This window comes from Protopterus annectens, chromosome 6.part0 (genome assembly GCF_019279795.1).
Source record: "Protopterus annectens isolate FY-2018-M chromosome 6.part0, PAN1.0, whole genome shotgun sequence".
NCBI classification, from domain to species: domain Eukaryota; kingdom Metazoa; phylum Chordata; order Ceratodontiformes; family Protopteridae; genus Protopterus; species Protopterus annectens.
In genome coordinates, this window is record NC_056737.1 from 1,196,282,492 (window position 1) to 1,196,300,713 (window position 18,222).

An 18,222-nucleotide genomic window follows, 5' to 3' on the forward strand; every position below is an offset into this window, starting at 1 on the left:
GTGAATATCAGTGCAATAGTTTATATAATTATTATAATTATTTTGATATTTAGTTGCACAGTGTATTTTAATTCCAACGAAAAAGTATGATGCAGGTATATAATATGATTTTATGTTCTGTTAGAACTAATTATTATAGGAAAAGTAAGAGTTATTGTTTTTGGGATATCAATTGAATAAGATTACACTGAGTTTTTATCAAATGCACAATACAGGTATAAAAAATGTTTTTATTAGTGCATGTCATTTTAAAGGAAAGAAATTTGTTAATTTGGCACCTGAAAGTATATAAAGGGGCTAATTGATTAATTAAAACTTTTCTGAAGAAGTCCACATTGCAGTGGATGAAAGCACTAAATCCGATGTGTATTTGAAGTATATGTTTTAAATATTTTTATTAAACTGGTGGTATTATTGCTTGTTGGATTCGTGCTTACTTCTAAGGTAGCCTACTAATAGTGTTTCTCAGTCAATTGATTCGTTAGTTGTTATAAATGCTATTTAATTGTTATATCATCAGGTAATACCTGCATTACATTCACTGAGAAGTACCATGGCAGTACACATGATAATGTCTGCTGAGCAATAGCATCACAGTATGCATACACCACATTCACAGTGAACTATCATTACAGTGTGTCTTCACTGCACTCCCAATTTATTATGATTTGAGAACACTACATAACATTCACTGAGGAGTACCATGGCAGTACACTTGTATCATGTTCATGGAGTGGTACCATCACAGGATGTGTGCAACACATTCATAGTGCAGTATAATTACACTGTGCTTACATCACACTCACAATGTAGTACCATAAGCGAAAACCTACATCAAATTCACTGAGAGGTACCATGGCAGTACGCTTGTATCATGTTCATGGAGCAGTACAATCACCGTATGTGTACACCATATTCACAGTGCACTATCATTGCAGTGTGCCAGCATTACATTCACAGTGTATTACCATCAGGGAATACCTACACCACGTTTACTGAAAAGTACCATGGTAATACCCTTGTGTCATGTTGACGGGGAAGTGCCATCACAGAATGTGTACACAACATTCACAGTGCACTATCATTACAGTGTGCCTACATCACACTCACAATTTATTGCCATCAGAGAATAACTACATCACATTCACTGAGAAATATAAAGCAGTACTCTTGTATCATGTTAGTGTTACTGTACCAGTAGAGTATGGGTACACCACATTTTCAATAGAGTATCTTTACAGTGTACCAGCATCACACTCACAAAGTATTACCATCAGAGAACACCTACATCACATTCAATGAGAAATACCATAACATTACGGTTGTATCATGCTTGCAGAGCAGTACCATTACAGTACGCGTACACCACATTCAGAGTGCAGTATCATCACAGTGTGCCTACATCATACTTACAAGGTATTACCATTAGAGAATATCTGCATCACAATCACTTTGAAGTACCATGGCAGTCCACTTGTATTATGTTCGCTGAGCAGTACCATCACAGTATGTGCACACCACATTCACAGTGAACTATCATTACAGTGTGCCTATATCACACTCAGTGTATTACTATCAGAGAATATCTACATCACATAAACTCTGAGGTACAATACAGTAACTTGCCTAATGTACATGGAACAGTACCATAACATAATGTGCACATCACATTCACAGCGCAGTATCATTACAGGGTGCTACATCACTCTCACAATGTCTTACCATCAGGGAATACTCCATTCATCTACTGACTTGCATTTGCCTTCACCAGTTCTCATCCTACTTCTGCATTGATTTTAACCTAGCTGCCATCTTATATTTTACTTCTTCTCTATCTCTCTTTCAGTTTTTAAGCCTTGTGCCTGTGTTACAGGCTATCCCCCTTACTGCAACATAGCAAGGTAGAAGGAAACCAATCAAGAACAGAAGGGCATACCCAACAGGAAACCCTACGTGAACTACCTAGACTCTCCTCGCTTAGCCTCACAGTGTAGGAGAAAACCTACTGTTTTTATAAGTATTAAACTAACTTTTGTGAGTGCTTAAAGTAGAACCTATTGTAAGGGCCAGCACACCCGAGGGACTACCCCTAGGCCATCTCCTACTTTCCTACTTGTTTTCCTCCTTTACCTCCTATCTTTAGGCTTAAATGTAACTCCCTTCTTACTCCACTAGAGGGTAGCAGAACTCAAAGCATGTAAAGTTGTTTCTTACTGCTAGCCAAACTCCTGTAGCCCTGTGGTGCAGCCTTCCTCTGTTATCCCTGCTAGTACCCTTACTGTAAGTAATTACCTCCCCCTGTCAGATAGGTAAAGAATTAACCGTATTAGTGTCTATTATTTATAAACTTGAACCCCTCTGAAAGATAGGAAAGGAAGTAACCTTATTAGTGTTTATTATACATACACAGACTGGCCTTTACTACTCCTGTCCTAAAACTCCTTAATTAACTTTCTAAACTAGTTACTTTTCCTGCATTAGAGCTCCTTACTATTACCTCTCTCTCCTATACATCTTTTCTATACGCTTACCCCTTTATGTCTTTTAATACGTAATTATAGAAAGTGATTCTTACCTTTTCTTAGCCTATAGAACACAGTCTCACTGTATAACTGATTGTCTCCCAGCCTTTTTCAGCTGTAACATGCTCCGTTCGCCCTGCGGGCTCACTCCACTCCCCTACCCTACCCCAAATTCCCACCCACCCCAGTAGTCCTAACCTTATACTTCTCTTACCACACCCCGCTCATCTTACCAATCCTACTCGCCAATCTATTTACTAAAGTGTCCATACCCATCCCAGTTATCTATTACTTCTATAAGCCACTCCTTATTGTAACTTACCACACCCCTTCTTCCTTTAGCCACTAACAATTTGTTCTCTCCTCTCTTTACACTTCTCATTCATTACCTCCTTGCTTTCTACATCTCCACTCAACTCCTAAAATGTTTTATACATAATCTCTAAAGATGCCTTTAACAGTAAAAACAAACATTACCAAATCCATACTCATAACCATACTATCAACTGCCCTGACCTATGCCTATATCCTCACCTCCTTTGAAGAACCACACTACTACCACTTTAACTACTCTCCTAAACAGACAGCAATACCCACTTCTATACTACCTACTAGTCAAATTAACATAAACTCAAATCCCAGCTATCTACTACCTAAATACCATAGACTCTCCCACATTAAATACAATATACAAACAGTAAAGAAAGTGAAATATCTAACCAACTTTATTAATAACTCTGCATTAAGACTCATTAAACCCTCCTTAAAAGATGGTGACATCCACCCTAACCCTGGCCCTACCAATCCACCTACCCTAATAACCCAGCCCATACTCCCCAACTCTTTCCTAACAGGACATCTGAATATCCGCAGCCTTAATAACAAAGTAACCCATCTCCATGCCCTTTTAGATACTCATAGCTTTGACATCCTCAGTCTGACAGAAACATGGTTAAAACCTGAGACCAAAGACAATGAAATCATTCCCCAAGGGTATAATGTACTGAGACAAAACTGTATAAAAAGTAAGGGTGGGGGAGTAGCAGTCTTATTCAAAGACGGACTTCAGATCTCCACTTTACCATTCTACCTACCTCAAGATAGTAAGGCAGAAGTACTTATCACCAGATTTCAAATCAACCAAAACAAATCTCTATATATCATCTGCATCTACCTACCACCCGGTAATAATATCAGTACTATAGAGTATATTCTAATCTGGGTGTCCTCAACTTACCCCCAAGAAACTATTATACTTGGTGATTTTAATACTGATTGGAAAACTGTCAATGCTGATAATCCTACCTCCCATATCAACCTTCATGGCTTCAGTCAAACTATCACCTCTACAACCAGAATCAATAAACCAAACAAAAAAGAGAGCACCCTAGACTGGATACTTATAAATAGACAAAAACAAATTTACAATGTAGGAATTCTACCTGACAATGTTAGTGATCATACATTAACCTACATCCTTAGGCATAAAAATGATATCTCAATTCCCCCCATATACAGAATCGTACACACCAACAAACACTTCAACCCAGTATCATTCCAAAATGAACTAAGTGCCTGTGACTGGAACCCTTTAAAAACTCTACCACTTGAAGAGGCTGTCAATTATCTAAACTTTAAATTCCTATCTATCCTTGACAGGCATGCACCCAAAAGGTCCATCAGAATGAAGGCCAAACCAGTCCCCTGGCTTTCCAAAGAAACCAGACAAAAAATCTTACTTAGGAATAAATCCTGGGCTAAGTGGAGAGCTAACAAAAATATTTCTGATCAACAGATTTTTAAGCAACTAAGAAATAGTACAAAAAAGGCAATACTCATGGATAAAAAGAACTACTACTGTAAACTACAGCAAAATCACCAAAACAACCCCCAGAAGTTCTGGTCTAGTATCAATAAACTCATTTCTCCAGGGCGCTCTCGTACACCTACCCCACTTCAGGCAGACCAAGATACCCTCCATCAAACTGCCAATGTCTTCAACTCCTTCTTTACAGAAACCATACAATCACTAGCTAGTCAAATTACTCCAGACAACTCAAGCTTTCCCACCTCCATACCCAGCACTCTACCAGCATTCTATATGCAACCAATCTCTACCACTCTCATCTACAAACTCATTCAAAAACTTAAGCCTTGTACTCCTTCTGCCGACCAGCTATCTTCTGAATACCTCCAAAAAGCAGCCAAAGTAATTTCCTATCCCATATCCATCATCATAAACAGAACTATTAAGGAAGGAATCATTCCAGACATCTGGAAAATCTCCCATATTATCCCCCTTCACAAAGGTGGTAACTCAAATGATTACTCTAACTACCGGCCAATAGCTCTTTTATCATCCTTAGCAAAAATCATGGAAAAATGCATTCACCAACAACTTTTAAACCATTTAACTCAAAATAACACAATAGCTAAGTGCCAGCCTGGTTTTAGGCCATCACATAGCACCACTACCACCCTGTTATCCTTTACAGATGTTATAAATAGAAATCGCAATAACTACAACCTCTCATCTGCACTCTTTATTGACCTCTCAAAAGCTTTTGACATGGTAAACCATACCCTTCCTATCAACATTTGTGAATCCATTTCCCTTGACTCTCTGGCTATTAAATGGTTCATGTCCTACCTAACTAATAGGCAACAAAGAGTTCTCTGGGAAAATAATATATCATCCCTTCTACCAGTCACCCTCGGAGTTCCTCAAGGCTCTATTCTAGGCCCACTTATTTTTACTCTTTTTATCAACGACCTCCATGTAGCAATCCCACAAGCCCCTTGCATTCAATATGCAGATGATTCAACATTAATATGCTCGGCAAGCTCCCCATCTGAACTACATTTCCCACAAGCCACCTGCATTCAATATGCAGATGATTCAGCATTAATATGCTCGGCAAGCTCCCCATCTGAACTACATTATCTGACTCAGAATGTATTCAACACAGTTGAAACATGGTTCACAAAACGTTGCCTCCTTCTCAGTGCTAAAAAAAAACAAGCTCCTTCTTTTTACACCCATCAGTAAGTCCTCCCCTATAGATTTCTCTGTCATTTCCAATAATCACACAACTATATACCCCGACTCTACCACCAAGTTGTTAGGAATTACTATTGACAATAACCTTACATTTGATATCCACATAAATAATACCATAAAAACTGCCAACAGAAAAATGGGCTCCTTACATCGAATCAAAACTTTCCTAACTCCAATAGCCAGAACCTAGATTGCACACTCCCATTTAATTTCAGCTCTTCTATATGCCTGTTCCATATACACTAACCTCAAAAAAAAAAAACCTTGTCAAACTAGCTCATGCCTACAACAGCATCGCCAGATTTGCCACTGGCAATCCCTTTGTAACTCACCAATGTTTAAATCTAATGCAGCTGGGCTGGCTTGAACTTCAAAACCATCTGAATATCTCCCAACTAACCATTGCCCACAAGATATTTTATCAACCTAACTATCTAATCTCATAATCCCCTATAAAAATCTAAACTCCCTACGCACTTCAAGCAAACTTCTAGCTAGCATAACCAAGACTAACAACATGGCTGGTGATTCCCTGTTTTCTAACACAATGGGAAAAAACTAGAACCTACTCCCCAACGAACTAACGTCACTTTCTTCCTTGCCTCTCTTTAAACAAAACCTCAAAAGACACCTTAAAACACACTGGTTATGCCCCTGCAGTAACCCTGACTAACCTTCTGGTTTTACTAATATTATTTCCACCTCCTACTATATATTCCAAACTCTAATGCATACCTTTTGAAGCAGAACAGGAACTGGTGAACACAATGGAACATACTGGTGAAATCTATCCTGTTGATTATCACAAAACATTCTTATTTTCATAATTTTATCATACCCTTTTGTCACTTTTATTTGTGTAAATAATTTAACACATACTTTTGTCACTTTTATATTAGTGTAAATACCATCTTTTATCTCCATTTTTATTCACTGCTTCTTGTATTTTTTATTGAACTACTTTCATTTACTATGTATCAACTATGATTTGCATCATTTGTATTGTATTTCAAATGTATAATCAAATTGTTTACTACTGGAGCTTTTCTCCCCGGGCCTCTACTGAAAATGGAAATATATTCAGTTAGACTAGCCCGGTTAACAAATGTAAAATAAAAATAAAATAAAATACTTATATCACATTCACTGAGAAGTAGATTGGCAGTATGCTTGTATCATGTTTGTGCAGCAGTACAATCACAGTATGCTTACACCACTTTGATAGTGCAGTATCATTGCAGCATACCCACATCACACTCACAGTGTATTACCATCAGAGAATGCCTACATCGCATTCACTGAGAAGTACCATGGCAGTATGCTTGTATCATGATCACTAAACTGTGGCATCACAGTATGAGTATACCATATTCACAGTGTAGTATCATTACAGTGTGCCAATACTGCAACCTCAATGTATTTCCATCAGAGAATACCTACATCACATCTACTGAGAAGTGCCATAGCAGTATCCTTGTATCATGTTCACAGAGCAGTGCCATCACAGTTTGCATACACCACATTCATAGTGCAGTATCATTACAGTGTGCCCATATCACACTCACAAGGTATTACCATCAGAGAATACCTACATCACATTCACTAAAAAGTGCCATGGCAGTACGCTTGTATCATGTTCACGGAGTGGTACCATCACAGTATGCGAACAGCAGATTCACAGTGCAGTACCATTACAGTGTATCTACATCACACTCACAATGTATTTCCTTCAGGAAATAGCTACATCACATTCACCGAGAAGTACTATGGCAGTATGCAAGTATCATGTTCATGCAGGAGTACAATCACAGGATATGGACACCACATTCACAGTGCAGTATCATTACAGTGTACCTACATCATACTCATAATTTATTACCATAAAGGAATGCCTACATCTCATTCACTGAGAAGTACAATGGCAGTACGCAGGTATGATGTTCATGGACCAGTACCATCAGAGTATGCATACACCATATTCTTAGTGCAGTATCATTACGGCATGCTTACATCACACTCACAGTGTATTATCATCAGAGAATACCTACATCACATTCACTGAAAAGTACCATGGCATTACATTTGTATCATGTTCATGGATCAGTTCCATCACAGTTTGAGTACACCACATGCACAGTGTAGTATCATTACAGTGTTCCTATATCACACTCAATACATTATCATCACTGAGAAGTACCATGGCAATACACTGGTATCTTGTTTATGCAATAGTGCCATCACATTAAACTACTTTATATTTGCACAGTAGAACTACTACACAGTCTGTTTTTCATGAGGTTTATAGAGCAGTGCTATGATTGTACCTGCATTGCATATGACAAAGAGTCCCATAACAGTATTTCCCTATTTCACTTTCCTAGAGCAGTACCATCCCTTTAATCCATGACCTGTTGCCATGGCAGCACAGATTGTGTATCTTTGTGTCATTTACATGCTAGAATCATCATAACATTAATCAGATTTGAAATTAAAAGAAATGTTCAAAGTCTATACAATGGTCTTGACTCATTTCTATAGAGTTTTTTAAAAGCAAATTTAACTTTTAAGATGTCATGTCTCTATTTATTTTTTTCTGTCTTTCTGTTTGTGATAGGAGCATACAGTTATATGGTTGCTTTAATCCTTTTTTTCTTGCTTTTATAGTGTTCCGTGATCTTCATGAAGGTAGGCTAACCTTATTTTTATTTCCTTGCTTTAAACTTTTTGTATTGCATATAACAAGTTTTAGTGCTTTGAACTCATGCAGACTTTTTCACTATTAATGACTTTCAGTTTGTAAATATTTTGAAATATGAGTAATATGAAGATCCAAAATGGCCACTGACCTATAAACACTGCAGTTACATTGCTCTCCAAATACCAATATAAAAAACTACATTTTATGACAAAAATCGAGATCCAGGGAAAAAATAAAACTTGATACTCATCAAGACTAACTGCTACAACTTGGAAAAACTACCAAAGAGAATACTAAAAATAGGACAATTACCTTTGATACCGCCAGGATTCCTTCACATGTGCTCTGCTTGCTGGCTGACTGAAACACCTGAAGGCCAAATATCTTCTTGCATCTTCTAAGCAACAAAAGAGAAATAATGCCGACTGACTCAGATACCATGGACTCACAAACTACTAAAACTAAGTTTTCAGCACTTACATCTCCAGAAAAAGACATTAATACTAAAAGGCCTAGAACTAGAGCAACCACTAAATCATCCAGTAAAAATAAAACAATCTACAAACCTTGATGACATAAAACTTGCTCTACAGCCTCTACAATTAGCCATGCAAAATTTCTCAGACCAGCTAAAATCTTTTGGGGATTCCATTAACCACATTGCAAACAGAGCAGAAAAATCAGAAGCCGGAATCTTTGAAAATGAAACTAAAATCAAAGAACTCCAGAAGGAATCTAAAGCTTACAACAAATCTATACAAGAAATGCAGCAAACATCCTGGACCTAGAAGCAAGATCCAGATGTAATAATATCATCGTGAGGGGTATACCAGAAAGTGTTGAGCAAAATAAACTACTGGAAACAATTCTGGCTATACCTGGGGCTCTACTTGAAAACACCACTGAAGCAAGCCAAATAGCAATAGAAAGAGCACACCAAACCCTATGCCAGTCATTAGACTCCACTAAACCATGGCTAGTGTATGTAAAATTGCTTAATTTCCAACATGCAACCAGAATCCTTACATCTGCAAAAAAAAAAAAAAACACGTGATCTGGAATGGAAATAAAGTACTCTTTGCCCAAGACCTTCCTCTACAAATTAAAATGGAATGTCAAAAACTCTCCATTTTGTAGCTTTTTGATACAAAAGCAAATCAGATTCCAAATGAAATACGAAAAAAACACCGTAGCACTGAATGTAACACAGCAGAATATCCAATTTATTGTAAGTAAGTGCTTTCAAGGATTCGCCTCTTCATCAGACTTAAATAAAAATGGCTTAAAACAACCACATTAAATAGTATTCCAATTAACATTAATTACTTCCATTAAAAACAATTAAATTATTTAAAGCCAGGAACCAGGTATAATCAAATCAGTCAATTCATACGTTAACATGTTAAAAATCAAACCCATTTGTATCTTTTGCCCCCTCTGTTCTGATCCTCTGTACTTTACATTCTCCTTGTTTTTTGGTTTCTCATTTGACTCCTGGACATTCCCCTGATCGGGAATGGTTTGTTTGATAAAAACCTACTCATGTCTGACGCCATTGGCGTTACAAAGTCTTTACTGCTAAAAGCAGCAACATTCGACCATTGCACTCTGTGTTCCTTAGGTTTAACAACCTGTACCTCATGCTTATGGTCAGTTCCTGATACCAGGCTACGCATATCATTCCTATTACCTGTAGCAGAATCATGCCCCGACTATGTTGTCTCCTAGTTCCGGCTCACTTTTAAGTGGGAGGGGTGGGAAGGGTTCCAGAGAGACAATAGGGGTGGAATCATTACTAACATTGCTGATAGTCTGGTCTTGGAAATACTTGCAGTCAGAAAAAGGGAGGAGATATGAGGAATATTACTGAGGTGGCTGAACAAAAATGGATTATGTTACTGCACGCTGATAAAGCGCCTGGTTTGAATAATATGGTCTCCATTAAACCTTTCCTGAAAGCGAGACAGTTGAGACACTAGTTTTTAGTTTATGTATGCTGTGATGTTTTTAAAAATGTTAAGTATGGCTTTAAATAATTTAATTGTTTTTAATTGAAGTAAATAGTGTTAATTGGAAGACTGTTTAATGTGGTTGTTTTAAGTCATTTTTATCTAAGTCTGATGAAGAGGTGAATCCTTGAAAGCGCTTACTTACAATAAATTGGATATTCTGCTGTGTTACATCCAGTGCTACGGTGTTTTTTTCTCATTTGCATCTTTTTGTTCTGGTTGTTTTATTGCCTGTGGCTATACTTTTTGTTTATATTCCAAATGAAATACCCCTACACACTTCACTTTCAGCATCAGGGGATCAAATACATCAGCAACACATTGGAAGCGAAGAAATCCTTCTTAAATGCCTTTAACACAGTTCCTGAACTACCTACTACCAAAAATAGGAAATAAAATGGAAAAAGCAGCATTGTGGCATAAATAAGACAATTGCGTGTGACTGAAATAAGGTAAAAATAAGCTTCTCACCATTTTGGTACTGCTTGTAATCCAAGAGAAATGATTTGTGGGTTTCTCAGCCAAAAATGACTGTCTGGTTCCATTAATACAGTGTACAAGGATCTAGCCATCTCAATCTGCCAGTCATTTCCTGTTTAACCCCAGAACCTAACTTCCCAGAAGCTTATTCTTTCTTAAAATGCTACTACCAAATTACAGACATTTTCATGCAAGAAAGAAAAAGAAATCTACAAGGACTGCATTCATAATGTTGGATTTACAATACAGCTATCATTTTTGATCCGGAATAACCAAGTTAACCAAGAAATCATCAGTTTTGATTTACTTAACTTTGAATTCATTCTCCAACACCTTTGACTTGGCTTCACAAGCTAACCTTGCCATGCAGTAACAGATAACACTGCCATCTAGTGGTCAGCACAGGAATTTTTTCATTCCCAATATTCTCTGCCCTGGTATTCCACTCAACCGCACATGGAACAATGCAAATACCTACAAACTGTGAATTGCAATACAAAGTAAGGCATGACATTTCTTTCTTTTGACAATTAACACTTATGGAACCTATTTGTATATGCTATTTTTGCCTATATTTCTATAAATAACTCTGCATACAAGTTTTATCAGACTTGGACAACAGCTATGAACTATGAACTGTTATTTTCCCCTCTTACAATGCAATACAACTTCATACATGAAGAAAGGAAAGGGAAGATGAGGAAACGGCAATGAAAAAGGGACGTAAAGAATTAAAAAAACAAATAAAATGTGTATACTATTACTCTCATGTCTATTCAAATAACTAGCATACCTAAGATATTCATTCTAAACTTGTTAATGTGACATTTCTAATAATACCCTCACCTTAGTTGGCACATACATGATGTTAAAAATAGTTAATGGAACAAATTGTGATGTTAAATGCTTTATAAGTGTGACAAATGCTATAGATTGCATAAGTATTATATATGCTCTGATTTGCTCATTGTTTTATGACTAACCACCTCTTCGAAGAAAAATGTTCTCAGTATGCTCTTGTGTGTACTAGACTTTAACAACTGTATATTATTAATATAGTAATATCTCTTCTGTTATAAAACTAACAACCTATACACTTGTTGGTGTATTACCTTGAAGCTTCTAGACTACAGACAAGATATATACCTGGAAACATTAACATTTAACCTGACACATTTTGTCATACATTAATACCATCAGTGACAATTATTTAAACAACTGGTATTAGCTCTCTAATTAACAAAACAACTTTAATACCTCTAAATATTTAACCTAAACTGAGAAATCCCACACTCACTTTACAGAATTTTGAACATATTCTAGCTTGAAGTTGCTATATATAATTAATGATGGAATTCTGGCATATGTGTAAATAGTTATTACTGTTTTGCATTTATGTTTTATTATTCAGCAATGTATTTTCTGGTCATTTTACTGCCTGTCTATTAATATTGTTATGTTTTACTGTATCTGTTTTAACACAAAAAAAGGAAATAAAAAAAGTTTATACAAAAAAAATGAAATTAATAATATTTGTTAACTTGTTCTTTTTGTTCTGTAAGAAAGCTTCCCCACAGACCCTGCTAATGTATGCCAACCCTAACCCTGTCCTATCCCTATCACAACCCTAACCTCATACCTTACCTTTGAAAAACCCTTTCCATAGCACTACCACTATTCAGATAAACCTTGCCTTATGTTTTTTTAGGGTGTTTTTTTTTTGTTTGATTGTTTTAATGTAAACTGTTTGTAAAATTATAGTATTTGGTTTTATCCATTGTTAATTAAGGCATTTTCTGTTAGGAATTTTGATGAAAATGTTTAACAGGTGGCATGATGCTAGGATAATCCTATGGGCTTGTCTTATAAAGGCTCCAGTGCCATTAGCCTAGTACACACCTATGAACCTATGAACAGTTGGTAGTTTGGTGTCAAAACTGCAAGTGTTTACATTTTGATATGTCTTTATTTTTACGTATATTCACACACACACACACACACACACACACACACACACACACACACACACACACACACGCACACATATCATATAACTGTACCTATTTTAGCTATATTTACCTATACATACACAATTTATGTATACATGCATATTTTACCTTTTAAATAATATGCATATACATACACATATCAGGTAAACTCAAAAGTCCTGTAAATAAAGCAGTTTATGTTGCTATCACCCACTCATTGCAAGTGTTTGTGCACAGAAGCTGAATAAATGCCCCTTTAAGAAGGTGTGGATTATACTTTACGCAATGCAGCAACCCAGTAAGGCCAGTAACCTGAAAGGAGAGCAACAGCAGTCAGACAGCGCAAACCCAAACGTCCTGATTAGATGTGTAGCAGGACCTGCGTGCAGAAAAGATAATAAGGAAAATGTACGTTAATACATTTCTGAGTTTGGGTACCCACAACTGTTTTATAATCTGCTATGAGTCAGAATGTATGCAGCACCACCCTACCACATGGTTATACAGTGCATCTGTGCAGATGTGTGTATGCAGGGGGGGGTGTCAGCATTCTACACAAGTGTGTGATGAATGGCATGGAATGTACTTGAAAAAAGCCAGAATAAGCAGAATGAAAGGTGTGGGAAGCTCATCACTTAGTAATAGACTAACTGCCCTTGTGGGCCATTTAATGCCTTGCCAGCTGCCCTATGTGAGAATCAAACCCTATACCTTGAGTCTTTAAGGTAAGCACCTTAACCATTATGCTAATGGGCCACCTAAAAGATGAAGATGCTGCCAAATTCAAACCATCAACACCATCACCCATGCTACATCCCTAACCCAGTGAGCCACACCAGCCACCACCTGTTACCATAGCAAGTTTAAGGCTTTTAAGTTTGACCAGTATCTATTATTTAAGGATAGAGAATCTCATCTCTGAGATGACCACAACAAGACAGTAGAAGCTGGTCCCGTAGATGCCCAATATCATCACAGATGTATAGATTCACATTCTAACAGAGCTGTTTGCCTCAAAGGACAATGAACAAATAAGCTGAATCTGCATCAGTGAACCTCAGTAAGAAGTTGGAAAAAATGATTCATTTTCTTAAAAGTTATATCAATGCCTTCTTTTAACTTCTCTTTGGCTCCTGTGTTACAAAATATGCTGGTAATACCTGAATATAACCACTCGTGCGTGAACTCTGTAACACTAGATGGGCAACAAGGTTGCTGATGCCATTAAATTCTGTTTTTCTAATTTTGGTTCACTCTTCATGGGAGCTGTCAGTGACAACCTTTCTTGTCTCTTAGCAAAAAAAGAGAGCAGTTTATCCAGACATGGCAGCCATAAAAGTGACAACTGAGATGGTCGATCCTGAATCTCACCTAGGAACCTTCTTTCTTAGGAAGTCATCTATATTGTCCTGCCTTGTCATGGGCATGTTTGCTCCCTATCTGTGAAAGGTTTAAGTTTATACTTATTAAGCTTAAATGTAAACAATTAAACAGCATCTGCTCCCCACAACCCCCTTCTAAACTAATTGACCACCACCATAAGTTATACCCTCTATTCTCAGTCAAACAATATACCTGTCCTTCACTGGCCAGCATGTTCACTGACTGACTACCTTGATCTGTGTTTTTTCCATAAACTCAAATTATAATAGCCCCCTCAATCACAGAAGTTAAAAATCTGTAGCTAAGTGGCTGAATTACAATCAAAGCTTCTCCTACACCTTCAAGGCAAAAATAAATAAATAAAACCACATATACATAAGTAAATTCATCTGTTTCCAATACCCAGACCTCACCTAGAATTCTTTAAAACTACATCACCAAAATCCAGATCCTATAGCCTACAGAAGTTTGAGTTACCATCCATACTTGTATTCTCCTTTAATGCTACATTCTGCACAACTTTACCCACACAGATAATTAAAATACTGCACATTGTGTACATAACTCAAAATATTAATTTTTGATAAGCCATTTGTGTTAGCTACCTCAGTGTACAGGTTTGCTTTGATGTATAGCTACTGTAATGTTACTGTGTCGCTGTACCAAATGTTTAAGCAAATATTGAATCAGTTGCCCGTAAATATGGATACGTGTTCACACACTTCATATATATTGTACTATACCTTATTGTACCAAGTTTGTTATAGATTATTAACCAAAAGAAACCACACAGAAAACTAAGAAAAAGATGTTGGTAAGTCAGCTCCAAGGGCTAGGCACATACAGGTACAAAAATTCAGGTAACTGTAGGTTATAGTCCAATCCAATGTACTTAATACCAGAAGTTATAAAAACACTGCTTTATTCACCAAGCCAAAATAAAAGTAAAACGCTGCACCAGCGTTTTTCGTTCTGATAAATATCAGAACTTCTTCAGACAACCAACAACACTAGTTCAAAGCATTTTAAAACAAAGCACTAGGTTAAGACAGATGTCAGTAATTACATTAATTGCTGTATCCCTTGTGTTTAAAGCGATACACTCAAATAACTTCTTTTATGTAATACTGAACCAGAAGTTTTTTAAAAGACTGACCAAAATTCTCACTTAAAAGATTTTACATTAAAAACATGAAAAGAAGTCACTGTTATAATATTATCATATCATATCTAAATTCTTCTACTTGCATCTATACTTTAAAACTACACACAAGTACTACTAAAAGTTCATATATAATAAAACCTTAAACTATGCTAATACTCCAATATTTTCTAACTACTTTACCTATTTCTGGTGCCTCTGGACAATATGTAAATATAAAAGCTGTGGCAAAATTCCTATCTATCTCGGTGCTATTAGAACTAGTTTGATCCATGTTTCCTATACCATCGGTCACTGTGTTGTTGTTATTAAGACCTGTGTCAGTGGCCAGGTCTAGTGTTATAGTCCCTAGGTCACTTCCCAAAATAGGTTTATATATCCCTTTGTCCCTTTTATCCTTTACTTCCTGGAAAATTGTATTTAGGAAGGAAGCAGGATAACCTCTCCTTATAAACATAAGGTATAGCAGGTCACATTCTTCTTCAAAGTCATCTTTCAAGGTCACCATTCTTGCCACTCTCACCAGTTGTCCCTTCACAACAGCTTTCTTTTGGTGAAGGGGGTGCATACTGGTGAAGTGGAGAAAACTGTTGGAATATGTAGCTTTTCTATGTATTTTGGCTGAAAAGTGACCCCTATTTTTACTCAACTCCACATCCAAGAAATTAATGATATTTTCTTGAAAATTCCAGGTGAACTTTAAAAAGGTAGTTAGAAAATATTGGAGTTATTTAACATTAGACAGGAATGTTGCCAATATTTTGAACTTTAACCCCATAATAATATTCAAAATAGGTATTAACATGAAAAGAGTACTTGAAATGAAGGTACCAAAAAAAACAAAATAGAAATGGGACGAGAAAATGTGGTGCTTGTAAATATTGTAAGTATTTAATGACCTCGGATCAATTTACTATTAGAACAACGACATACTCTGTTAGGGGATCATATACATGTGACTCTAAGGCTATTGTATATCTGGCACAGTGTGGGCAGTGCCCATCATTTTACGTAGGAAAGGCGAGAGACGCTTGCGTGACAGAATGTACGAACATTTATACTAATCAGCAAGGGTAAAACGATAATGCTCTGGCAAGACACTGTGCCAGGTACCCAGACCATGTATTTTCGTTCATGGTCATAGACCAAACCGTGAAAGACTTAGTGGATTTTAGCTTTGTGAATGACCAATTTTTAAAACTGGAACTAGAAAAGAAAGAATTAGCGTGGCAGCTTCGTTTAGCTGCAAACAGAAACCCAGGGTTAAATGAGTGTTGCTCAATTTCATGTATTTTAAAGATAAAAAGTTTACTGAGATAGTTCATTTTCTTTTTGTTGTTTGTGTATGTCATTGAATGCCCTTGAAGGTGTAACTAGAACCAAAACACAGCTTTGTAAGTAAGCAGTACTTAGCAATACTTACTAGTATTAGCATAGTTTAAGGTTTTATTATATATGAACTTTTAGTAGTACTTGTGTGTAGTTTTAAAGTATAGATGCAAGTAGAAGAATTTAGATATGATATGATAATATTATAACAGTGACTTCTTTTCATGTTTTTAATGTAAAATCTTTTAGTGAGAATTTTGGTCAGTCTTTTAAAAACTTCTGGTTCAGTATTACATAAAAGAAGTTATTTGAGTGTATCGCTTTAAACACAAGGGATACAGCAATTAATGTAATTACTGACATCTGTCTTAACCTAGTGCTTTGTTTTAAAATGCTTTGAACTAGTGTTGTTGGTTGTCTGAAGAAGTTCTGATATTTATCAGAACGAAAAACGCTGGTGCAGCGTTTTACTTTTATTTTGGCTTGGTGAATAAAGCAGTGTTTTTATAACTTCTGGTATTAAGTACATTGGATTGGACTATAACTTACAGTTACCTGAATTTTTGTACCTGTATGTGCCTTGTTATAGATTATTGTTAGGTCAGTGATGGACAGAAGATACTATCAATACAGGAGGGGTGGAGTTCTACCACACGAGCTACACTCAGACAATGGCCTAAAGCTGTCATTCTTACACTAAACACATGATGTAAAACTGCTAAAAAGTGTTCCCTCTTTAGTTGGGGATATGGGTATCAGGATGTTTGTACTCTTAAAGGCTAATATTAGTAGACATTACACATGCCTTCAGGCCCATGAGGGAACTGTTGGAACATACTGTAAATGCCCTGTCCCCACTGAATTATAGCCAGGATCCTTGGTTCTCACCTACCTCATCCAATCCTATGGCATGCTAGGGAGCAGGGAAACAACTGTGCCAGTAAAATATTTGGGCTAAATGGTCAAGGGAGACTGGGCAAAAACATTAAAAAGTAAACAGAAAGATATTCCACCATCTGGGATATTTGTGGAGATGCTTTTTGATTTCTTTTACATTTTTGGGCTAATTTTAACTTGACAGCATAAGATTTGTTCAGCACTAGAATGACATAGAATTAAGTGTAACGTTTTGTGGTGTTACAATTAAATATGTTTAAATGCCTCCTGTGATGTCACAGACTAATGTTTATATTTTTTCCTCTAACAGAAATGAAGTTTGTTGATCTTAAAAAGGTTTTTGAGTAAGTATAATAATTCACAGGTACAGTATGGTTTTGTATAACAATGTTTATGAAATATTAATGAAAGATACTTTAACTGTGTCTATATTAGAAGCATGAAAATGCTTCTGAGCAAATACAGAAACAGCGACACATATTCACCGAATCGCATTTAAGCGATTCGATGAATATGTCATAGGGCCACCATCATGGATTTGCCCTTTCCTTCCATATAGTGCGATCCTGAAGTTGGTATATTTAGTTAGTGGGGTGTGGGGGGCAGAGCCCCCCACCTGTTTATAGTGTTAAATTTTATTTATTTATTATTTATTTTACATTTGTTGACCGGGCTAGTCTAACTGGATATATG

General features: G+C 36.5%; 1 long non-coding RNA gene across 1 annotated transcript in view; it reads left to right on the forward strand.

Moving 5' to 3' along the window:
• LOC122804100 overlaps nucleotides 1–17,879 on the forward strand; it is a 78,829-nt gene extending 60,950 nt beyond the window's left edge. Inside the window, exons 3-4 of the long non-coding RNA XR_006365178.1 lie at nucleotides 8,248–8,268; nucleotides 17,840–17,879. This is a non-coding gene — a long non-coding RNA (uncharacterized LOC122804100). The remainder of the gene's footprint in view (nucleotides 1–8,247; nucleotides 8,269–17,839) is intronic.
• Nucleotides 17,880–18,222: the final 343 nt, after the last annotated feature.